Consider the following 26077-nt stretch of genomic DNA (forward strand, 5'->3'; position numbering starts at 1 on the left):
GAATTATAGGTATCCCTAAAGGAGAATAAGAAAAAGCAAAAAGCAAGAAAAACTCAGGAGAGAGAGCAAACAAGAAAAAAATCCCTGGTCTTGCTAAAGATTATAACATCCAGATACAAGGAGGTCATCAAACTTCTGGAAGATTTATTGTAAACAGAGCAACTCCAAGGCACATAGTCATCAGGCTGGCCAAAGTCAAAGTGAAAGGGAAAATCCTACAAGATGTGAGATAAAAGCAACTAACAACGGACTTCTCAAAGGAAATTTTAAAGGCCAGAAGGGAATGGGGTATTGTTGTTACTGTTCTTAAACAAAATAACTGTCAGCGAAGAATTTTGTATCTTGCAAAACTAAGTTTCATAAGTGAAGGAGAAATAAGGTTTTTCCCAGGGAAGTAAACACTAAGGGAACTTATCACCATTCAACCACCCTACAAGAAATCTTTAAAAGTGCTCTATATATTGAAAACAACAATCAATACCCCCCCAGTATAAAAACAACCAAAATTAAAAACTCACACCTCCTTAAAACAGTAACACCAGGGAGAAAACAAAGCAACTAAGTAGCAATCAACACGATGATTGGAACATTATCTCACTTATCAATATTAACACTGAATGTAAATGGTCAAAATGCCCCACTTAAACTGTAGATTGGTGAAATGGATAAAAACAAACAATGCAGATATCTTCTGTCCCCAGGAAACCCATTTAACTCATAAAGAATCTCATAGACTCAAGATCAAGCGGTGGAAAAATAATAATCCACACAAATAGAAAGGAAAAGCAAGCAAGAGTAGCAATTCTTACATCAGATAAAACAGACTTTAAATCAACAGTACTAAAAAAAGACAAAGATAGTCATATAATGATGAAGAGATCAATTCAACAAGAAGATATAGCAATCCTAAATATATATGCATCTAACCCTGGAGCTCCCAGATTCATAAAACAAATACTACTAGACTTAAAGAAAGAAATAAACAGCAACACCAGTAATAGCCAGATACTTCAACACTCTACTGACCTACCTAGACAGATTATTGAGGCAGAAAATCAACAAACAAATACTGAATTTAAATGGGACTCTAGAACAAATGGATTTAACAGACATTTACAGAAAATTCTACCCCCAAACTGCAAAATATACATTCTTCTCATCAGCACTTGGAACATTTTCCAAGATAAATCATATTCTAGGCCTCAGAACAAGTCTCAGCAAATTTAAAAATACCAAATTCATACCATGTACCTTCTCAGAACATAGTGGAATAAAACTAGAAATCAATTCCAAGAGAAACTCTCAAAACTACAACAATACATGGAAATTAAACAACCCGCTGCTGAATGATCCTTGAGTCAATAATGAAATCAATATGAAAACCAAAAAAATTTTTTGAACAACAAAAGTGACACAAGCTACCAAAATCTCTGAGATATAGAAAAAGTATTGCTAAGCATTCATATAACTAAATGCCTACATCAAAAAGACAGAAAGATTACAAATTAACAACATAATGCCACACCCCAAGGACCTAGAAAAAGAACAAACCAAACCCAAAGCTAGCAGAAGAAAAGAAATAAAAAAGATCAGAGTAGAACTAAACAAAACTCAAACCAAAATAATAATACAAAGGATCTATGAAATGAAAAGTTGGTTCTTTATAAAGATAAACAAAATCAATAGAGCACTAGCTTGTTTAACCAGGAATAGAAGAGAAAGTGTTCAAATAGGCTCCAGTAGAAATGCGAAAGGAGACATTACAACTGATACCATAGAAACACAAAATATCACCCAATACTATTATGAAAACCTCTACACAAACTAGAAAATATAGAGGAAATGGATAAATTTTTGGAAACACCCAATCTGCCTACTTGATTGAGAAAGAAATAGAAATCCTGAACAGACTAATAATGAGTAGCAAGATTGAAACAGGAATAAAAAATATGCCAACAATAAAAATCCCAGGACCAGAAGAATTCACAGCAAATTCTACCAGGCCTACAAAGAACTGGCAGCTATCCTATTGAAAATATTCCATAATATGGTAAGGCAACACAATTCCAAACCAAGTTCAAGATATTATACTTCTAATATGTTATTAGAAGCCAGTAAATAAAGATCTAAAAAGAAGAAAAAAATAACACTTAAATATTCCTGATATTTATTGAGGAAGAAGGAAAAAATGAATAGAAAGAAAAAAAGTCACAGACCAAAGAACCTTCACTGGGAAGAGTAAGGCTGTGTTTTGGCATCAGGAGCCAACCCCCATACCCCACCTCCATTTGTATTAGCTGGCTCTGACACGTGGTTAGGAAGAACAGGTACCTGTCATGTTCTCTTTTTTCTTTTCTTCTTTTTTAAAAGCTTCATTGAGATAAAGTTCACATACCATAAACATCACCCATTTAAAGTACGCAATTCAGTGGTTTTTGGTGTATTCATAGATATGTGCAATCATCATCACAATTTTAAAACATTTTTATCACCTCAAAAAGAGAAACTTGTATCCTTCAGACATGACCACTCCCCTCATCTTCCTATTCTTCTTCCAGACCTAAGTGAACACTAATCTACTTTCTGTTTCTATAGATTTGCCTATTCTAAATATTTCATGTAAAGGGAAACATGCAATATATCATAATTTCTGACAGGCTTATTTCACTTGGCATAATGTTTTCAAGGTTCATCCGTACTGTATCATATATCAGTACTTTACTTTTTATGGTTAAGTGGTATGCCATCATGCGGATAGACCACATTTTGCTTGTCCATTTATCAGCTGATGCACATTTGGGTTGTTTTCACCTTTTGGCTATTGTGAATACTAAGAATTAACATTCATGTACAAGTTTTTGTGTGTAGAAAAAAACACAGTGTAATGCTAATCATCTCTACATGAAAAGTTCATCTTTCCAGTAAATTTCATATCTCAGTAAAAAGTAATATCTCAAGTTTATCACATATTTTTCATCATGTTTAGTGTAATATCATAAACCTTGAATAACACCATGGGACACATGGGAAGTACCACTGATAATGCTGGAAGTGCCCCCAAGAAACAGAGAAAAGTCATGACATTCCAAGAAAAAGCTGAAGTGCTTGACATGTACCATAGATTGAGATCTGCAGCTGCGGCTGCCTACCATTTCAGACAGATGATTTATTTTATAAACAAATGATGTAAACGTAAGGTATCAATAAATACAAAAGTACTGTAAATGTATTTTCTCTTCTTTATGATTTTCTTAATAACATTTTCTTTTCTCTAGCTTACTGTATTTAAAAATATGGTATATATATATATATATATATATATATTACATATATAAAAATATGTGTTAATTGACTGTTCATATTATCAGTAAAGCCTCTGCTTAACCATAGGCAAATAGTAGTTAAGTTTTTGGGGATTCAAAAGTTAAATGCAAATTTTTGACAGCACTGGCATTGGCACTCTTAACCCCTGCATTGTTCGAGGGTCAGCTGTAGTTATATAAATACCTCCAAAATGAAGATATAGAACTGTTTATCCTCCAAAAAAATGTTTTTGGCTTTTTCCAAAGTTTCCTATAAATTCAATCATATACTATTCAGCCTTATGAATCTGGCTTCTTTCACTTACCATAATTTATTTGAGATTCAACCATGTTTGTTGAATATCAGTAATTTATTCATATTTATTGCAGAGTATTATTTCATCATATGAGATATACCATAATTTACTCATTCACCAGTGGAAGCAATTAGAGTTGTTTCTAATTTGGGGTGATTATGAGTAGAACTACCATATACATTCTTGTACAGGTTTTTGGAGAATCATAACTCTTCCTTTCTTTTGGGTAAAAACCTAGGAGAGGGATGGCTGGGGTTTATCATAAATATACGCTTAACTTTATAAGAAACTGATCAAGAGTTTTCTAAAGCAACTGGACCATTTTATATTCACACCAACAGTGTGTAAGAATTCCACTTGCTTTGTACCATCAACAGCATTTCGTATTGTCAAATATTTTTATTTTATTTTTCCTAAATGTTATATCTCATTGGGTTTTTAAATTGGTTCTCCTTAATGACTAATGGTGTTGCACATTTTTTCATATGCTTATCTGCTATTGTGTATCTTTTTTAGTGAAATGTCTGTTCCAAGCCTATCCCCACTATTTTATTGTGTTTTGTTTTGTTTACTTATTATTGTTTGAGAGTTGTATATATATTCTGCATAACAACCCATTATCAAATATGAGTTGTGCAAAGAATTTTCTCCTGATCTGGTTATCATCTTTTCAATTTCTTAACAGTATCTTTTGAGGAGTAGATTTTTTAACTTTGATGAAATCTAACTATATTTATTTTTTCCTGATATATTAATAGATCATGCTTTTGGTATAGTATCTAATAAATTGTTACCTTTACCAACTATGCAAAGATGTTCTCCTATTTTTCTTCTATAAAGTTCATAGTTTTAAAGTTTTACATATAGGTTTATGGTCTATTTAGTGTTTTTTTTTTTTAATATGGTATGTAGTATGGGTAAAAGTTCTTTTTTTGTATATGAGTGTCCAGTGTTTCCACACTACTTGTGGAAAGTCTAACTTTATATTGGATTTCATTCTCTTCCATCTCTATTATGATCTTATTCTATAATTAACACATTTATTTTTATATTTATCACTTTATTATTATTTTATGGCTTATAGTCATTATAACAAACCTCCTGGAAAGAGTTGTTTTTATTCCTTGTCTCTATTTCCTCTTTTGCCATTATTCACAGCAGTAGTTAGCTAATACAGATGGTTATTACAAATTGCTGCTTATTCAATGATACTGAGTTCCTTAAAGACATATCAAAATTGTATACATTCCATATATGTATGACCCCATATAATGTTTTATATGAAATTCAGAAAAATATTGGTGAATAAATGGAGAAAAAAATCATGAAAAATTGCAACTTAACATAATTATTATCACAAAAATATAACAAAATATGTTTTGAGATTTTTACCTATGAAGCCAAAACTGCTTTTATTTTCCACTTTAAGATGCGAATTTCTTTTTAAATCAAAACTTTATGAGAGAAAGATAACTTTATGTGTGAATATGCTTAAAGTAAAAATGTGACAAGCAATTGTAAGTCATGATGCAGTTAGGAACACTGTTTCACTTCTGTCATTAACAAGCTCACTGCTTGATAATACAATAGATGTTCTCATTTCTCAAAGAAAAGCTGTTGAAATACTTTCTTATAACTTTCTCAAAGGCATTTGTTGTCACCTTTATTTCAGAACTAAGTTCCTACAATAAATTCGCTAGCCCAGCATGACCAACTTAATGACTAATCAATCCTTGCTTCTTTCCAGTATAAATGTAAAAATATGAGAGCAGCTATTCTGAAAACCTCCAATATAATTAGGTAAAATTGGATATTTTACACTGATTTTTACTTGTTATAAAGAAATTTCATGTATTAATATCAATTTCAAAGACTTGTTGCTGTTGAATATAATCATTATCTACTGTCTGCCATGAAACTTAGAAAACTTTTATTATGGTTTTGTGGCAAAACAATGCAAGAGCATCGTGGTATGATGAAAATTTTTATATAATAGTCACAAAATATGATTGGACATAGTTTGTTAATAAAACAGGTACTATAAATGCATCTGTCATTTGTTTAAATTAAGCAATTACTACATTCCCCTATTTTAAATACCCACATACACTTCATGTCATAGGTCCTTACACATATTGTTAATAATTTTAGGGAAATCGCATCATTTAAATGCAATAAAGGCTATTTAAGAGAACATATGAAGTGAAACAACAACAAAAGAACAAAAATGTTATTCTAAGAAAATATATTTTAGTCTTCTGAAGCGTTTTTTATTAATATATTTGAAGACACTGTCCAAAAGTGTCTTTCTATAACAAATGGTTACTTTTAAAATAGGTCTTACTATATATATATTTTACAATAATGCAAATATGGTTTTCATCAGTTAAACTCTCAACTATATGACTTGACAACATTTAAAATAAGACCCTTATGATTATTACTATCACTTCATTGTCACCAATCAAAATTAAAATATTGTAAAGACTAATATGCCAGAAACAAAAGTGACATTAGGGTTGCTTGCAGTCTAATTAGGCAGAGAAAATAAATTTTAAACATGGAAAAATATACAGGAAGAAAAGGCAACAATGCTTGATAGACGTCAAGACAGAAATCACTTCTGAAGAAGAAACTTTTCCACTTTTACATTGAATTTTCCCTAAGTGCTAAATCCATACTACAGAAAATCCCTGGAGAATTCAGTTGCATCTTAGCTACCCAGCTAAGAACACTATTTGTCTATAGTGAATTCAACTAGCAAGAGGGGGAAAGAGGAAAAAAAAAAGAAAAAAGAAAATTCAAAAGCAGCATTCTCACAGAGAAAATTCTCTAGAGGCTATAAATTTCTCAATAAATACACGATAAATATATTTATTTGCAGTTATAAGACAGCTGCCAAATAAACCTTCTCCCTTGTGTGCCTTATAATATTTAAACACTCCTACAATGGAAATAACAGAAATACATTTTTGTATCAATGTACAGTTCACAGAACACTTTCATTTACTTGGCTCAATTTAATTTTCTTTGAAGCATAGGTATTATTATTATTTGTGTTCTTACTTTGGAGATGAGGAAACCAACTAATGGAGTTTAAATGTAAAGGGATAGGCTGAGTGAAAGGATGGAGAAGAGAGAGAAAAGAAAATAGACTCTAGTAAAATTAATTTAAAGCCATGGTTTGGAAAGTGATAATATGAAAGGAATACCAAAATTTTCTTTTCTCCTATGGCCACACTGTGATATTGTAAATGTAGCTTTCAAAAATGGAAATATAAGTTTAATTTATAAATGTGTAATAAGTAATAGCCTCAACTATGCTCCCATTAATTTTATGTTGTTCATTATTCTGCTCCTACTCCCAATTCTATTTTAATTTTATAATTAGTAGTATTCTTCCTAGTGAGAGTGAGGTTGGTAGAAAGGAAGAAAAGGAACATTGCAGTGGTTTGACATCATAAAAAATATAAGCTTCTGTGTTAAATGCCCTATAATGGGGAAAATAATATGCCCTCGGGCTAAAGGAAAAAGTATTTCATTTTGTTTTATTTTTAGATGCCAGTGAATAAATAATAATTTCAGTGAAAGGAAGACAGTTGTGCAGGTATGTTTAGCAATTTATGACTTTGATAAGAAGGTGTGAACAGACCAAAGAAAATAGTTACTGAATGAAAACAAAGGAACTAAGCAGACAAAAAAAATGGAGTGGGAAACGTTCATATTCAGTAGAGGAACTATGTAAGTTCTGAGTACAAGTGACTGTTGACATTTATTCAGTAGACCATAATAGTCTGTAGACCCCATATATGATAACAGACTGTGTACTTAGTTTTTTGAAAACTATTAGGGAATAAGTAATTGAGACATGGTTGAAATCTCTCCATAGTTTAGTGGGCTACCATGTACATGAATAATTACAACACAACATGACATTATAAGTGAACTAAACTAAGTTTTACAAAATAGTTATTCTGCTATTCTGCATTCAATACTGAAAAGGCTAATAAGGAAGTTGGGTTATCATAGGTATTATGACTGGATGGATGTCTTTCATCAAGTTTGAAAAGACATGTTGGAAATGCATGTAAATCCATGTCTTGAAAGATGTTCAGGTCAACTTCCTCCCTTGCAGACCTCTCAGGAAAACATTACTTTGTAATATACTGAGTTATTTTTTTGGGGGGGGGTCTCATGACTATTATAGGCTATGAATAGGCATTTGACTGAGGAAAATTGGAAGTGTATTTGTATTTGGTGTAAATCATAATTCAATGTTTTGTGTAGATTTTACCTATGATTTTTTAAAGGGCTAGTTGATTAATCTTGATTTTGCAGTTCAGCCTCTAAATTCTTAATCCTCAGGCTTCTTGAATAGGACAGATCCCAAATGCCTGGCTAATCTCAAAAATGGTCAGCCCTACAACAGGATGCATAAAAGGAAGGATTTGATAACAGACAGCCTAAGGCAACAGCATTATATTCAGGCAATGCCACTGCTGCTGGAGACTTTGAGACCAGACGACAGAAGTTATAATCCTTCTTTAGTACAAGCAGGGCTTTGGAACTACTCTACCTGCTCTTCTTTAACATTAACATATGTCAAACCTTGACTGAGGTATAAGACATTTCAACTCTTAATTATCCTTTTAGTTAAGATTCCTCCTCTTTCCTCTCTACTGTCCTAAGACTAAAAGTTGAAATAAAACATGTTTCCTTGATTTCTACTGTGTGAATCTGTGTCTTTGTAAAGGGACATTTATACGGCGAAAAATCTTTGAAGCTTTACTTCCAGGCTAGAAAATAAGTTTCTCACCAGGTTAATATAGCTGGTGTCAGAAAAACAGGAGTACTAATGAAAGGGTATTTGTAGGGAAGCAAGCAATCAAGAAATTGTTGCATGGTTGTAAATGGTGGAGGGAGGAAGGGAATATTAATATGTTTACTGGATTGTGGAGCTATTACATGACTATTGTGATATTATATAATATGGCAATAATACTCATGGGAATTTCAGTATAAACTCTCTATGCTGTGAAAGACAGTAGGATCACACCTAAAGAGTACGTCCATACTCTGTGCCAGCATTCCTGGCAGGAACCCAGACTGCAAGGGAAGGCTCAAGGCAGGTAGCAAAGAGTAGCCATTTATTCTGTCTTAGCTTTGATGCTGAAGCTGACAAGCTCTTTTGAAAGCAGTTCCTTAGTACTCGGTTTGATGTTGCCCTTCACATGCTGGAATTAATAAGTCCAATCTCTTTGAGCAATATAGAGACCTCTAGTCATAACTAAAGAAATACTTTTCCTACAGTCACCAATATTCTTAGAGCAACTACTGATAGAATGAATCAGCAGAGCTGACAGTGATGAGAAAACTTAAGGGCATGGGTGACAAAAAATTATAGGCGTAGCAAGGGAAAAGACAAAAGCTAGTTGCACTCTTCTTTCATGCTTTGAAATATTTTTAACTTACCTCTATTCTAGTGTTTTACACAACATAATATTATTTTGTGTACATGTCTCTTTTCCTCACCAGAACTTGAGTATCTTAAGGGCAGGTGCCTCATCTTTGCATGTGCAGTTCCTGGCACCTGGCCTAGAACTTGGAAGACTCTTGATAATGAATAATGTTAATGAAGGGATAAACAGTACCTGAAACTAAAGCAACTTCCTCTCTAAGGATGACACCGTATACTTACAAACTAATGGTTATTTGCATAATTGCCACTGTGCAGAGGTAGAGCATAAATGTTATTCAAGTACAAGATTAATAAGTATACAGAGATCTGATACTATAAAAAGAACAAGAACTACCCTATTTGATAAAACTCCCTTAAGTTAGAACTTGAATGGTTTGGTATCTCATATGACCTTAAAAATATTTCTTCAGATATCTACATATGACTTGCCTATAGCTGTTATGAACCTCTTTGGAACTACATATACACCCCTGACCACCACTCCTCAAACACTAAGCATCTTCAAAAACAAGATGCTGATCTTGTCTATAGAGAGGCAGACATGACCACAAGTGCTTGAATCCCCACCCCTATATGTGGATGATTAGGTAGTATTATTGGCAGCAAGAGCAATTGAGAAGAAACTTGGAAAGTCATTAAATTTTGGAACTCATAAAATCTTTGTGAAACTTCTCTCTAAATCTCTCCCTGAATGAGGGAAGAAAGGAACCTGAAGTTAGCAGTTAAGTTCCCAGTCATGTTTTTAAACAAGGCTAAGAAGGGAAGGCTTTTACCCTCCGCTGTGAGGCAAACATTGTGTTACAGGTACACGTCCAATCTAGTAGAAAATGAATAAATACTTTACATTTGAACAGCACTTTATAATTTACAAAGTTCTGTCACATTGAACTTCATGTGTAGTCAGAAAAGGCATTAAAAACAGCATTTGATAGATTGGAAAGATGAGGTTTAAAGAATCTAAGTAAATCTAAGTGACTTGCGCAAGGTGCAGAACTGGGACCAGAACCCTGTTTTCCTGATTCTGAAGTCTATGCACATATTACAAATCAGGCTTTGCCTTCATGGAAAATTTTATTATTAATAGAGGCTAGCTAGAGTTTCAGGTTAAGGAGAATCCAAAGCCAAGTCCTAACTCATTGAAAAAGATTGCTGTGATTGATTATTTTTACTATTTTTTTAAATTTTTAATTGTTATGGGTACATAATAGTTGTATATATTTATGGGATATATGTGATGTTTTGATACAGGCATACAATAGGTATTAATCAAATCAGGGTAATGGAGTATCCATTACTCATTTCGAGTAATTGAATGCTGAGATCTCAGTCTTTGATCACTACAGCTGTATCAACACTGGGAGTGTCCCAAGACCAGTAATGCTGTGACTCTTGTAGACTCTTGGTGGTACTGCCTTTGTGGACATAGGTAAAATATGGGAGAATTGCCTGGATTATCAGGCAAAGTCTCTCACTCTCTTCCCTCACTTTCTGTGCTGGGCTGCTGGAGTTGGAGGAAGAATGACATGGGCACTCCCTCATGGCCACCAGTGCCATGTCACACTTGAAGCCAGCCCAGTCTCAACCAAAGCCTGTGGCGACTGTTGCCTGGCTACCTCTGATGTTTATTCAAAGCCCAAGGGCTCTTTAGTCAGCAGGTGGTGAATCCTGCCAGGACTGAGTCCTTTCTTTCAGGGCAGCATGTTTTCTTCTGGCCCAGGGTAAGTCTAGAAATGCCATCCAGGAGCTAAGCATCAGTCCTCTGAAGTCTTCCCTTTCCTGCCCCCAAGTGGAAGAAGATTCTCCTCAAGCTATGTAGCCTAGAATTGAAGGAGCAGTGACACAGGTACTGGCTTGGCCACCACCAGTGCCTCCCTGGGTCACATGCACCCCAAGTCCTCTGGCTCCAAGGAACTCAGCCACAGGAATTGCCCAAGGACTGAAGCCTTTATGGCCTGACTACCTTACAAATTTATTCCAGGCCCCAGGCTGCTTTTCGTCAGCCAGTGGTGGGGCTAGTCAGAACTTGGGTTCCAGGGTGGAGGATTTCCCTCTGGCTGAGCTGGTCTAAATGTTCCCTCTGTGGGCACCAGCAGAATTCTAACCTGTGCCGTGTTGCCCCATGACAGGTGGCCTTGAGTTTCAGCGCAAAGCCCCACAATCACTTCACTCTCCCTCCACCACTGGGCGCACAGATTCTCTCTCCACCCTGCGTGCTGGCACAGTACTGCTGGAGGATGGCAGAAGGGTGCTTGCTTGCATGGATAGCTGTTGAATTTGGTATTCCCGCAGAGGAGTGATCACTGAAGGTTTCTACTCAGCCATCTTGCTCCACCCCCTAGTCCACTTATTGTTGACTATCGTCACTTTGTTGTCCTATCAAACATTGTTCATTCTATTTTTTTTGACACTCAATAAATCAGCTTTCTTTTTTCTTTTCTTTTTCTTTTTTAAGAGATGAAGTCTCACTATGTTGCCCAGGCTGGTCCTGAACTCCTGGCCCTAAGGGATCCTCCCACCTCAGTTTCTGAAGTAGCTGGGATTACAGGCATGAGCCACCAGACCCAGCTTGTGATTCCTTATTAATGTCTGCTATGAAGAAAAATAAAGAGTAGTAGAACATCAGCTGCTCCTGCACTATTTTCCCATGTTGAGGTCTCCAGATATGCGTACCTACCCCAATAGTAACTGATTATGAGATCCCTGAGCAATGGAAGGTAAGAGTTGCTTCCAGCTACAGAGAATCAGAGGTGATTGCAGGTGTCCCCTCTTATCCCAATATACCAGCTAGAACTTCACTGACTCAGTTGTCCTCACGGGGGGATTCACAAATAGCCAGAGAAAGAGTAGGAAAAGGAGTTACTTCCAGAAGGTGTATTATGCCCTGAGACACTCTACCTCTTTATCGTCTAGCTACAAAGAAATTTTTCTTCCAATTTACAGAGTTTAAAATATTTGTGCAACTCCAATAATTTGAATAGTGAAAATTAAGGAGTATTAACAACTTTTCATACCAATCCTTTCCACCTAAATAAAGTACCTTTATTTTTGTACCTTAACAATGAAGAAACTTGCTATTTGAATGATAGAGGTTCTTCACAAATATAAGACAAGTAATCATTGTCATGCTAATAAGAGATTTGTCTCTTTTAGGTGAAAAATTAAATGGACTTGATCAACATAGTACAAAGATTGTAATTTCTACATTACTATTCCTTATACTTTCTGACATATTCTCCTAAGGGGGGGAAAAAGGCATTGCAGCATGCAATAAGGTAATTGTTATCTGAATATGTATTAATAATACAGTAACAGTTATCTAAATACATAGAGGAAAAAAACATGCTTTAAAATGTAGTATCAGCTATTAATGGCATTTTGGCCAGTTGTCCCATATTAGAATCTTTTTTGTGTGTTTCCATCTCTTTCTCTGAATGGTCTCGCTGCCCATTATCTTTCTTCTGGCTGAAAAGGCCCAGTGACATAAAGCTTTCAGTGCCCAGTGCGTTTCAGATCTATTCTAATTTTCAAAGCCTAATTTTGTGTGGAGCGATGTAATTTAAATTCAATTTTAGGGTAATTTTAATAGAACATTTGCATAATACAATTCTTGCTTCTTGTAATTCAAATCTGCTTACTCCAAATAGGTTTCTCCATGGACACCCCTGTGCCATGCATCAGATTCTAATATATTTGGTTTACCAGAGATGAGAATAGGGAATCAAAAAGGAACAAAGCCTATGGGAAGAAGACTGAGGTGGGATTTCATAAAGCTATTAATTAACAATACTAGAAGGGCCTTGCATTTTCACAGAATTACACATTGTTGAAACAAGCATACCTATTATATAATCCTTCCATTTTAGTCTCTATCGAACAATTCAGGCTCAGACAAGCTCCCTCAGGCAATGCATTCACATTTGAAAGGGTGATATCATTGACAATTTTCACCCTGAAATTTGGTAAAAGGTAAACGGAATTTAAAAGGGCTTTTTCTCAATTCCTGACTGTCAGATGACCATCACTACTATGACCTGCTCTTGTCTGCTTCTCTTCCTCATTTGTATGGTTGTGTGTTTGTTTTTTTTTTTTTTCATGAATTAATTTTGCCTATTTTTGTTGTATCTCTCCTCTTCCATAAGCTTTTTCTGTAAATTATTCTGAGAGGATCGAAAAAATTCTAGCATACTCAAATATATTTACTTCCACTCACTGAAAAGAAACATGAGTTTAAGAAATATAACCACATATAGTGGCTGTTACCATATCAAGAAACATAACTGAATATATTGATTTTAATATTACTATTTATATTTAATATAAAGTTTTCTCTTTTTCTTACTCCATGGGTATGTAAGGTATGGACCATGTTTACAACTCTTGGTCTTCTATTAAGGATCTGTTTAGTTAACCAATGTTCATCTTAAGTTCTTTCTCATTTTTAGATATTTTTCATATTTGGATATTTCTTTTCCATTTTTAGATATTCTGACCACATCAATTTAAGTGGATGGTTTTAGAGAGACTTATACCTTTAAATTGGCAGCTAATGCACAAGAGGTATTCTGTCACAATAACCCTTTTTTCCAAAAATAGCCTCCTAACCTGATTCCTTAACTCAGGTTTCTCACCTGTCCAAAGCAATTTTCATGCTGCTACCAAAGTTAACTTCCTAAAATAACTGTTCTGATCTCCTTTTACCCACATCAAGCCTGTGGATATATCACCACTGCCTTCAAGATTTTCCACTGTGAGAACTCTCCAAGATGGACTCATTATGACCCACATCAAAAGGCAAACTTCCTTCTTCATTCCTTTACTTATGGTGGTCTTTTAAATGCATACCTCTGTATCTCCATTTCTTCTTTGCTTACTGGAACACATTGTTTCTTAAACACCCAACTCATTTGTGACCTCTTCTTTGGTAGCCTTCCATAGTGAAACAAACGTAAAGATTTCTTCTTTATGTTTTCAGAACATGTTTTTTTTTCCATTTATTTAGCATATATATTCTTCCTTGTATCAAAAGTAATTGCTTCTTTTTTAAAATTTACCGTATTAGTTTATATGTTTCTTAAGAGCTAGTATTGGGGTTTATCCTAATTTCCTACTCCCCAACAGGCCCCCATGACTGACATCCAGTATAAAATAATGCTTTATAAATCTACATTGATTTAAATTAAATTTCTAAAACTCATTAACATAACTGAGTAATTTCAGTACAATTCAGCCTTCACTATCTGCAGCAGCTTTTATGATTATCTTTTCCCAGGTTGGTGACACCTTATTCAATTTCTCTCTGATCTTTTGACCTATTGTCTAGGAATCTAGTCTCTGGTGTGTTACATTTGCACCTGATCAATTTTTGGCCTATAATAATTTAATTAAATTATTGATTTTTCACTGGCCTCTATGTCTTTATTAATTTAATAGCTTGTTCCATTTATATGTGTTTGAGTACTGCTTCTGCATCAAGCATTCCAAGATCATAGAGAAAGAAAAAGAAGAAAAGATGTACTCTAAAGCAAAATGGCTTATTATCTTCTAAAAATGTATTTGATTTGCATGATAATTTTCTTTCAATGAATCTAATCAATGTGCATTCCTCTTACTGTCCTTTAAACTTGGCCACTCAATATGGCCCCGGATTTTGTATTTATAGCCTATGCTTAAGTAGTCAGTCCCTGCTAAAAGTTAAAAAAAAAGGAAAGAAAAAGAAAAACACAGAAAGTAGATTGATTTAAGGAGGCTTATATACACAATGTGGCAATCCAGAAATAAAAGAAATATTCATTATATGGTAGCTGTAACATTAGGCAGCTTGCCCACTGAGAACCATTCTTAATTAGCATTATTACCCCCAATGAAATCGGCTTTCTACCTTGTGTGTAGGCACTCTGCCATCTAACAGATGGGTCTGCACACAGATGCCAAGAAACCACATATGAACATCAAACATGGCTCTTAACCATGTTTAAGCTTTCAGATTGTAGTATTTAAATGACTGTTGTCCTGCAATGCCATGGTTGTAGCTATAGAGAAGAGCAAATACATCAATTACAACCACAGCAACTGTCAGGAACCAAACAAGATAGGTTTCCATTTCAACATATCTCTATGGGTGTTAGTTTGAATTTTACTTAATGAAAAGGTCTAAGGACAAGCAAGTACAGAGACTTCAGATAACATATATATTTTATAATGTGTCATATATGTATATAAAACATTAACAAATGAACTAATGTCATCACTCTAAAGGCTGATCGGAATTTTCTAGAGGCTGATGGGAATTTTGTTTCTAAAAATAGAGTTTCTACCAAAATCATAGCTATATAAAAAGACTTATTCTCTGAAAGTATATATCATTAGAATTTGAAAGGGCTGATTTACAGTATCACTTAAAAGTTTAAATTAAATTTTGACCATCAGAATAAATTTCAACTTTTCAAAAAAAAAATCATATGTTAACCAAATAGCTAACTATGTTTCTCACAGCCTTAGATTTAAAACCTTATATATCAAACAAATATTAAAATCAATTGATAATAATAAAGCACCCATTATGTTCACAGACCTATACTGAGTTCCGAATGTGATACAGAAACAAGTAAGACAATAGACCTACCCTTTTTGAATTTTCCATGCAACTGTGAAGGGCATACCTGATAAGAGTTATATTTGAAATTTTAAAATTGTTTGCTGAAAGAAGTTATATCCAGTTCAAGGCATCAGAAAAGACCCTTGAAAGAGGTAAAATTTGAAATAGGCTGAGAAAAATGGGCAGAATTTGTAATAAGTTGAATATGCTGTTACAGTGTCATTAAACTCTAATATGAGCTCAATAAAAGGAGTGTGTCAATGGCTCTGATAATAAACATGCGATTTAAATAACTTCTCCAATCCTTTCTGTATCTTTCTATAGTTTTTCTGATAATGTTTCAATAATTACCTAAGTTACTAATAATCTTCTCTGGTGGATTCCCTGGCAAAGTTCTGACAGGTCATGCCTAGTAAGGCAGGTGCTGCTTCTAACTATAGGAATAATTTGGAAAGCCTGTCCATTCAGGTGGCCCTAACAAAGAGAAGGCCAACCCATGAGGGCTCACTATACCAGCTGCTCAATGGGAGATGTATGAGGGATTCCCAGGGACATTTCTAACAGAACTAGCTTGTTCATTTTGCCTTCCCAATTTTCCAAAATTGAAATATTTCCTTCTCTCATTCCCATGGAAAACTGGTATCTGTTTTCTTGCTCAGCTCAAGAGAATACAGTCTTAGAAGTTAAAATTTTTTAATATGTTAACTGGTCTAAATTATCTATTTTCTTCCTGCTGGTTCTTCCACTACTTCAGTTCCATGCAGGACCAGAACTTTCCTTTCCCACAAGCTCCATAATCAACAATCTGTGCTCGGGTTCTTTCCAGGCTTGACTTTTCCTGACTTTTTGATTTCATAAACTTCTGTTCTGGAGAGGAAACTGGCTGGCCCTTATCAGTGGGCATATAAACTTTAATGACTCTCTCAGCTAACATCAAATTTACTTTAATAATCAGAGTGTATTTTAGTGTAAATATCTCCCAGTAGGCATCCATCCTCGGTGTAGGAGGGAAAGAACGGAAGGGCTTAAAATGCAATCTGTCCCTAAACGCCAGGGTAGAAGTAACCTGCCAGGCCCTGGTGAAAGTTAAAAACTAACTGCTCTGCAGAGACTTACATATTATTTGTTTTAATAATGTAAAATGTTAAATAAAATACCTAGCTCATAGTAGGCATTCAGTAAATATTTAAAGAATTAGTAAATGAATGCCTCTTTTTTACATGCTTCCTGTGAACCAATAAAAACTCTGTTGCCTAGTAACTGCTCAATGAAACTGTCCCTTATCCCAAGATAGACTTATTAATTTACAATTCACAAATTATGTTTTAGTAGTAAATATACAATTATAGATTATAGAGTCTTTGCAAAAATTCATTATTCAACTTTAAATTTCCTATAGCAAATAACAAGTCATTTCCAAATACTAGATACTAAAAATAGATTCATTATTTATTAATTTATTGAATAAATATTAATTAAATACTCAGAAGTGTTGATGGGGTTATGCTACAATAATAAATAGCCTAAAAACTCAATGGCTGAAAACCAAAAAATACACCTTTTACTCACACCGTTATGTCCACTGCAGGTTCATAAGAAGGCTCTGCTCACTGTGCTGATCCATTGATCCAGTCTGACAGAAATTTCATCTCGACTTATTCTTCCTTGATCACAGATGCAGGGAAAAGAGAGATAAAGATGATGAACCAAACACTAGTTCTTAAAGCTGTTTCATGGGGTGACACATCACACCTGCCAAAATTTTGTTGACCAAAGAAAGTCACATGGTTACTTTTGGGTTAAACAGGAAAAGATATATATCCTTCCACATTTTGTGACACCTCAGGAGATAAATTAGGATATATGGTGAATAGTCTTCCACAAGCACCTACTATAATAAATATCAGGTCTAAGGCACTAAGCTACAAGGTCAACAAGATAGGCATGGGCTCTGGTTAACTCTATTATCACTTCCTTGAAGTTGGACACTAGTTCTTTTCTCACATGAAAATATATGTATTCAATCTGCGACTGTGTATAATAATGATGACTATGTTTCCTCCACAGAATTACAAAATGAATAGTAACCTTTTACAATAAAGATGAATTAAACACTTTGGGTTTGTTGGGGCTCAGAAAATAGTATCCCAAAATGAAGACCTCAGAAGCAGCCTCAGAAGCAAATGTTTTTCTCTAACGCTCTCTTGTCCTCCTGTCTCTAGGTACTATTCTCCCCTCAGGCTAGCCATAGAAACCAAAATCCCTCTTTCCCAAGGCAGGTCATAGAAAGCAGAACCCCCTTTCCCTAAAGCCAGACATAAAACCTAAAACTACTCTGTATAAAAACTGGCCATAAAGAAATTATCTAGCCTATGTAGTTTGATTGTAAGTCATAAGACCCCCCATTCCAGAAAGGGCCCAGCCCCACACTCATAAGGAAGGAATTCATACTTAGTGAGGCCAAGAAGAATCTAGATAGACAGGCCTTGCTGGGTTTCCCCACTGGGTCTATTAGCATTAGCTCATACCCTTTTTATTCAATCATATTTCTACACTCTGTCCATACTTTGTTGAGTATAACCATAAAAATGGACAATTTCTCCTGTATCTTTGAGTCTTCATTCTGTAGGCTCTCAAGTATACATGTTAAACAAATATGTGTGTCTTTTCTCCTTTTAATCAATCTGCCTCATGTCAGTGATTTTTCAGCTAACATTTAGGGGTCCAAGAGTGTTGGTCCCAACAGGCTACTAAGACCTAAATGTAAAGCCCAGATTTTCTCCTGCTCAATTTAACTCATCAAGGCCCACTGTAAGCAATATGTATAAAAGACAAACTTAATGAGCATGCAATGATTCTAAATGTACCTGTCTGTCTTCACTCTTTCCACCAATTTTCCTAAAACTCTTACTGTATCTTCAAGCCTAGAAGACAAAAAGCATCAATTACCTTCTCATCTTGCCTCTGGGGATCACCATTGAAACTAGAAGGACTAAGAAATAAATGTAAATATGTCTCCTAAGTTACAAATTGCTACTTAAATTTAATAAATACTGTTATTACAAACCTAAAATGATGTGCCTATAGAGAGGACAGTAGGAATAGAGGAGGAGATTGGGGAGAGAAAAATTACAGGAGCTCTGGTCTAATAGTTATAAAGCTAAATATCTAGTCTGCTTCTTAATTGTTAGGTCTAATTATGTTTTCTAGGTTTTTTTTAAGTTTAAGCTTTTATTTTCTTTTCATTATAGTCCTTTAATAGGAGTTATTGATTTCTTCTGGACCTATAAAAGAGTCTACAAATTTATATTGGGGACTATAGTCTAGATGAAGCAGCAAAGTTGGCCTTAGGCAAAACTGTTCATTAGGTTGTCGATCTTGGCTAAAGGCATTATGATATAATGGGAATATTATGAATTTTTAAGACAAACAGACCTGGTTTTGAACATAGGCTCTACTGCTCATTACCAAATTCCCATGAAGTCTCAGATCTTTTCTTCAAAATGGGGATAATGCCACCCATGTCATAATATTATAGGATTTAAAAAAGTAATAAAATACCATAGGATAAATGTCTAAATCAAAAGTTTTCCCTTAGTCTTTTAATGATCCATATGTATATTTCTTTCTGCTGGATATTCCCAAAACAAATCATGTGTTATATTCCATCTTTATCTATAGTTTCTCATTTCATATAAAATATAGAAGTTATGACTATCTACCTCAGGAAATGTTTTAGTGAGTCTATAATCAGCAACATTAAACTATAACTGATAATTACCTTAAGATGTTATCTCTCTGTAAGGTAATTTGAATTCTGAAATGGGATAAAGTCTTAAAAGTAAAGAATCAATCAACTGTATGCAAACACTATACTCGGAGTTTTTTGACTTTTAACTTGTGTAACCCTAAACTAATCATTTTTGTACTTGAGGAAGTTATTGTCCATTCTAAGCCCAAAGTTTTGTTTTGTTTTGTTGTGGTTGTTGTTTTTAACTTTAACACTTTATGTAATTTTTAAAAATAAGCCCTTACCAGCCCTAACACTCCACAGTTCTTATTGTGGAATTTCAAGTATAAATAAAGAATGAAAATAACATTTATTGAATGCAAAAAAAATAAGTATGTTCTCTAAACACCTTTAATGCTCAAAGAATTTCTAAGAATTGTTATTCTTCCTGCTTTCCAAATGAGGACTTTGAGACTCAGAGTTAAGAGGCTCACCTCAGGTTGCATGGCTGACAAGTGGACAAGCCAGACTTCAAACTCATAACTTTCTATCTCCAAACCTTTGGTTTATTTCACCAAGGATAGGAACAACACTGAAATGGGAAGGCTCTTTTTGCCACCCATGAAATTACACCATAAAAGAGGCTGATATAATTGTTTGTTGTTTGTTTTGTTGCAGTTGTTTCACAGCACCACTTCTCTAGGAAGCACCTAGAGAAAGAGAGGCTGTGCATAGTTTGCTTTTTTTAGTTCCAGCACTTAAAAAATCTCAGGGATCAACTATGTTTTCAATAATGGTTCTCAACAGGGCAGAAAGTAGGAAAAAAAGGAGGAAGAAAGGGAGTAATGGAAGGAGTGAAGAAAGCAGGGAGAAAGCCAGTATTTTATTTCTAACGCATTATAAACTTTAGATCTTGCACTGGGCTGAGTAACAGCTATCTTGACATGTCATTATAGATAGCAATTTTCCACCATAAATTAAACTTTAAACTGTAAAATTAAACTTTATTTCAAAAGCTTTTTAATTTTTTCTAACTTTAATGTCATTCTCCATTCAAACTTTGTGGTATCGCACATATGAGTATTAATATTTTATGTTGAAAGGGAAGAAAAAGTTTTTTCTACCCTTTTAAGTTAGGTACCTAAAGCCTGAAAATTAAACTGGTAAAAGACAGATTAGCAGAGGAAACAATGTACAAGTTTTATTTTTAATTCTGTGTACATGGGGGGCTCCAACAGAAAAGAAGTGAACACCCAAAAGCAGTTTGACTTTGGGCATAAACACCGTTTTACAAATGGCAATAAATTGAAGGACAGTGACTAGGAAATAGATGGTAAATAAGGCTTGTTTAGTAAGGTTTGTTTGTCATGCAAACTTCAAGCCAGGTGCTGTCTTCAGTCTTCTTGATATGGGAAAGGGGAACACCTTTACAAATGGAAACATACATCAGTCATCTTTACAAAGGGAAATCTATGCCCTTCTTTTGGGCAGAAAGGGAGAGGGCAGAAAGCTTTTGCTATGTCTGCTATTTCTCAATTGCCTTCAGCTCAAAATAATCCTTATACCAAACTGGCATATTTTGGGGTAGCATATTTTGATTCCCTTCAATGCCAATGAGATTTTTGGATATTTAAAAGAGCAATAAAATCTATTCAGAAATCTGGTGAAAATGGGTGTGAGGAAGACCCTTCCTACACTGTTGGATACACACTTTCCATATCAAAATTCATTTAAAATTGCAAATCCTTCGATCTAGCAATCCCACTTCCTGGAATATAGCCAAAGGCAATAACAAGACACGTACAAAAATGTGTTTATGTTTGTTAAAACCAACTTTATAATAGTAATAATATAAGGAAAAAACCCTAAATATTTTTCCACAGGTAAATGTGTAAGGCTGGTGGCAGGTACCCCTCCCTTCCCTAATGAAAAAAGAAGAAGCCCCTCCTATCCCTGAATACCCACCCTAAAGCTGAAACAAAGAAATTCCTCACTCCTAGCACCTCGACATCTCCTGGCCGAAGAAACTCCCATCCCCCAGTCCTAAGAATCCATATAAACCCACTCAGACTTCTGGGTGGCGCGGCCTCTCTGGTACCACTCCGTGGGTCCCCTGAGGCTCGCCCGGGTCCCTCTCTCTCAGGGACTCGTTACCCCCACCCAGGAGCGCTCCAATAAAGCCTCTTTACTTATCCCTTTCAACTCTGCTCGTCTTTCCTTCTCTGGCGCTGGCTACTTCAAAGAAACCTTACAAAATGAATATATAAACTATTACAGCCAAACTGTGAACCAGGCATCTATAATCTAAATGTGTATTTACTGACATTACCAGATGCCCTTGACATATAACTGAGTGAAAACATTGGTTACAGAATATATATAGTATGAGAATGTAAATTTTATATAAATATCTTTCTTTATAATTATTTACTGGGATTTATCCATTATCACCAAAGTACTAATAGTAACTTTAATTTTTACTTGATGTGCTATATCATTTTTACGTTATTTTAATTTTTATGATTCCTAGTTATTTTATTGGAAAAACAAAGCTATTTTTAATTGAGAAAAGGTTTTGTTTTGAAATATTAGGAAATATGAAAAAAGTTACTATGAATTTTTAATGAAATAACCTTTGGAGATTTGAAAATGTTTAAATGTAAAAGATTTAGAATGTTCTCAATACCAATAGACTTTAAATATTGCCACAATTTTATAACCGCAACTTTGAAAAATAGATCTAATTTATAACACATGTCCATACAAAGTGGGAAGGGTGTCAGAACAAGGGAAAAAAATTTTGAACCTAGCTTCATCTTCTTTTCTAGTGAGTTTGTGGAACGTCAAATAAAATAATATCACATGGATCAACCAAACATTTACTATTAAATAAAAATCTAACATGTTTTCCAAGGCTATTCTTCAACTGGGAAAATGAAATTTGTATCATATAATGTATTCTGAAAAAGTTGACTTTCACTGTAATGATAATTGTGTGAAAAATTTAACTACTTTTGGTACTGCATGTAGGAAATGTGCAAATAATGGCAATAGCATCAAGTAATTACACAAAAATTTAATTATAAGAGAGAACTGTCTGAGTGTTTTCATATAACTTTGTCTTTAGATCTGCCCACCAGAGAGTTCAAGATATTGACTCTGCAACTCAGAAGTAGTACTGTTGCTTTCCTGTTGTTTTATCTAACAGTATGAAAATTCAGGGTAAAGATCAAAGCATAAATTGCCCAGTCCCCAGAAATTTACAATCAGTGCAGTCAATTTTACTTCTTTTAAACAAAACTAAATCTTTGTAAAGATATAAGCATCAATATCAATACCATACTTCTTAGGAGCACAGAAAATTTAGAGCTGAAAGGGACTATAGAGAGTGCCCAAAACTTACAGCAAATGAAATGTCAACATAAAGTATATATCTCAGAAGAAAAAAACATTCCTAGCCATTTTGAGATGTCCAAATTATCTTCCATAGTATCATCTTATGAAATCATTTTCTGAAAGAAGTAATTTCTGTCCTTATCTATTTGACCTCCAGATTTCTCTTCTTGGAATGCTACCCACTTCCCTTGATCTCCCTGTTTTGAGACTTAAACTGTTCACAGTGCTGTCTGAGCCAATGTTCATATGTACTGGCTGCTCATTTTAAGCAGTTGCTAGTGGAGTGAGTCTTTAGTTTTCTCTGTCTTCTCCCTTAGTCAATGTGAAATGGAAAGAAATAATATGAGACTCCCATCAGTTTACTGTGTTTTGGCCGTTCAGGAAGAATACGTTACTTGTCAGACATACAGGGTTCCCTCAGTTTTCCTTCATATCTTATGTCTATATCTTAAACCTCTTTGTGGTCTAACTCATTTCAACTCAGACACATATTGACTTAAAATGTAATTAGTTGTTTATTAACCTCATCTATTTTTGTGGGAGGTTTTATACAATGAAACTGATATTTAACCCTCCCCAAAAAACTTGTATTTTTAAGAGGACATAAATCTAATCAATTTTAAATTGACTCAAAGCATTGCACTCTTGATAATTAAACAGTACTTTCCTCAAAATGAAGTCTCTGAAGAATATTCCTCAAGGGAACTTGATTAAAGGTGATCTATTTCCTATATATCACATATAATCCCATTGCAAAATCAATCTCTGCTTTTGGCTCAAAGGGACTAGGACAAAAAAAAAATCTAAAAAATGTATTGTAAAATATTGGTGCCTTATGCTCACCAGGAAGCCATAGTTCTGATCTGAAACTGGGTTCTGGTAAACAATCTTCAGATGTAGAAGATACAACTATGCATTCATGCCTGAATTCACTACATCAGCTAATTTTAGACTATAGTTTAGACCATCAGTAATGATGGTCTCTCATTATTCTTATATTTTTTATTCTATACATTATCTGTGATTCCTATCGTTACAGTTAAATTGTTCTCAAATTTACCACAGTCAAAAAGTTTAAGATTACACGTCTGTATAATTCTGATTCTAGAACTTTTGAAAATTGATGATGGTGATGATAGAAACCTTTGGCAAGTTTAGATTAGACCATAGCCAAAAAAGATTTTCAAAGTGCATAATCCCAGGTTTTTTTATATACTCAAGGAAGCTACTTTTGTCATATTTCATGTCCTCAATTTATTGGAAATAAATTCATTATTATTGTATATTATTAATATTACCATTATGTTTATTCCTATTTGATACCATTTTTAATGAACATAGCAGAATAGTAACCTAAAAGACTCAAATTCCTCATCCTGCTATATTTCATCTAAAGAGCTTAGCCAATAGTAGGACTAGTTTCACTCAACTTTGTAAGTGTTTATTTAATTGTTAGTTTTGCCTACCAGCCTGAACACTACTTGAGGGTAATATATGTGTTATTAGGTCTTGCAGCATCAGCATCTCAGCTCAGCGCACATTCTGTACTACATTATATACATACCCCCAAAAATTTGTTGGGTGAGTGAAGGCTTCTGTACCTTTGTTCTATAAATGTAAATGATTAAAGCCTCTTTAAAATTTCTAGAAAATAGCAAAGATATGTCTATATAATCATAATTTTACATGAAGAAAAATTATTTTTTTTAAAAAGTTGCTTTTATGTGGATAAACTGCAGTTAAAGTGATACCTGCTCCTACACACCAGAATTTAAGACACATAAGGGTGTGGATTTTTGTCTATTTTATTCAATCATCTATTCTCTGTGCCTAATAGTGCTTAGCGTATGGTAACAGCTTAATGATATTTGTTAAGTGTATTAATGGATGGATATTAATAAGATCGTTACCTGGCATTTTTAATCATGACATCATAAACTGATATTATTTAAAAAATTCATTATTTCAATATTTATTAAGGACATGCCAGGCACTTCACTAAATGCTGGCAATACATTTCCAACCAAAATTTTATTCATATACTTAAGGATCAAGAAACTCAGTTATGTTATGAGAGTCCATCAAGTTCAGTTATAGAGTGACACAATTCAAGAGAAGAGATTGGTTGGTAAAACAGAGTGTCAATCTTAATTTACAATAAGGATATAAATGTTAAGAATATTTAAAGATTCATGTCAACTTTCCAGAAGATATTCTCTTTAGGGAAGTCTCTTATTTGAACCTTCATTACCATAAGATCATTTTCAAGTCAATGGGGTCAGAACGATCTTATTGGCTATTAACAAACCATGATAGACTGGTACATCTATCTTCTCTATAGAGAGAAAAGAATGGGAGAAATCAGTTAGAATATAAGTACAGTTAGGTGCCATTCTGCTTAGGTTTTAATCCTTATAATAACCCCATAAAATAAGAATCACTGTCCATAATTTTACAACAAGGATATTGAGATTTGGATTTTATATCAAAGCCAGCTGCCCCGACAGATCATGCTTTTTCAATGATGATTTGGTGCTTCTATTCCATAGGAACTGGAATACTTATGTTGGAACACTGAAGCAAATATTCTGAAACAATGTTTGAGGTCCACTTTACTATGCTTACTCTCTAGTCACTTTTGTTAAAGCTCTCCTCAACTTGTACTTGAAATTTTCTAAACTCTGATTTAGTGGATTTAGATTTAGTTGATTTTTAAGGAAAGCTAGAACAAAATAAAAAACATTTATGAAAGATCTATCTGACATAGTCTGCTTGCTTTTGTATTTAAATTCTTTGAAGTTCTGCACTAGTTTTTCATTTCTCAGCCTTTATTAGAATTTAGAATAATTCCTGGCATAGATGTTCACAAAGCATTTCAGTGTATGCTATGTCTCAGGCATACTGTTAAGGTCTTTCTTATACATTTTCTCACTCATTAAATTCTCACAATATCTGCATTTTATAAATTAATAAATTTAATCTCAAAAAAGTTAAGTAATTTGCCCAAAGTCACACAAGTAGGAAGTAAAGACAAGATTGTAGATGAGGTCCAGCAAACCATATTTGTTCCTCTGTCCCATGGTCCCTCTCAGTAAAGAAATGTCTACTCTATTTGTGTGGTGAGAAATCAGAAGTAATTAATAATATCTTGAGATTATATTTATTGTGATTAAAGATATATAAAGTATTTTTTATTTAATCCTTCTAATAATTCTTACAAATAGGGAGCATTTTTTTCACATAAAGAAGAGATTCAAA

General features: G+C 34.1%; 1 long non-coding RNA gene across 2 annotated transcripts in view; it reads right to left on the bottom strand.

Moving 5' to 3' along the window:
* LOC123642232 overlaps positions 1 to 26077 on the bottom strand; it is a 252887-nt gene that overhangs the window by 99205 nt on the left and 127605 nt on the right. The window contains exons 5-6 of one of the 2 annotated variants that reach the window (XR_006736405.1): positions 18561 to 18617; positions 17265 to 17357 (exon numbers count right to left, since the gene is read on the bottom strand). This is a non-coding gene — a long non-coding RNA (uncharacterized LOC123642232). Of the gene's footprint in view, positions 1 to 17195; positions 17358 to 18560; positions 18618 to 26077 lie in introns of those variants that run through there. The other variant, XR_006736404.1, reaches the window with a different exon arrangement.

This window comes from Lemur catta, chromosome 7, assembly GCF_020740605.2.
Source record: "Lemur catta isolate mLemCat1 chromosome 7, mLemCat1.pri, whole genome shotgun sequence".
Classification (NCBI taxonomy): domain Eukaryota; kingdom Metazoa; phylum Chordata; class Mammalia; order Primates; family Lemuridae; genus Lemur; species Lemur catta.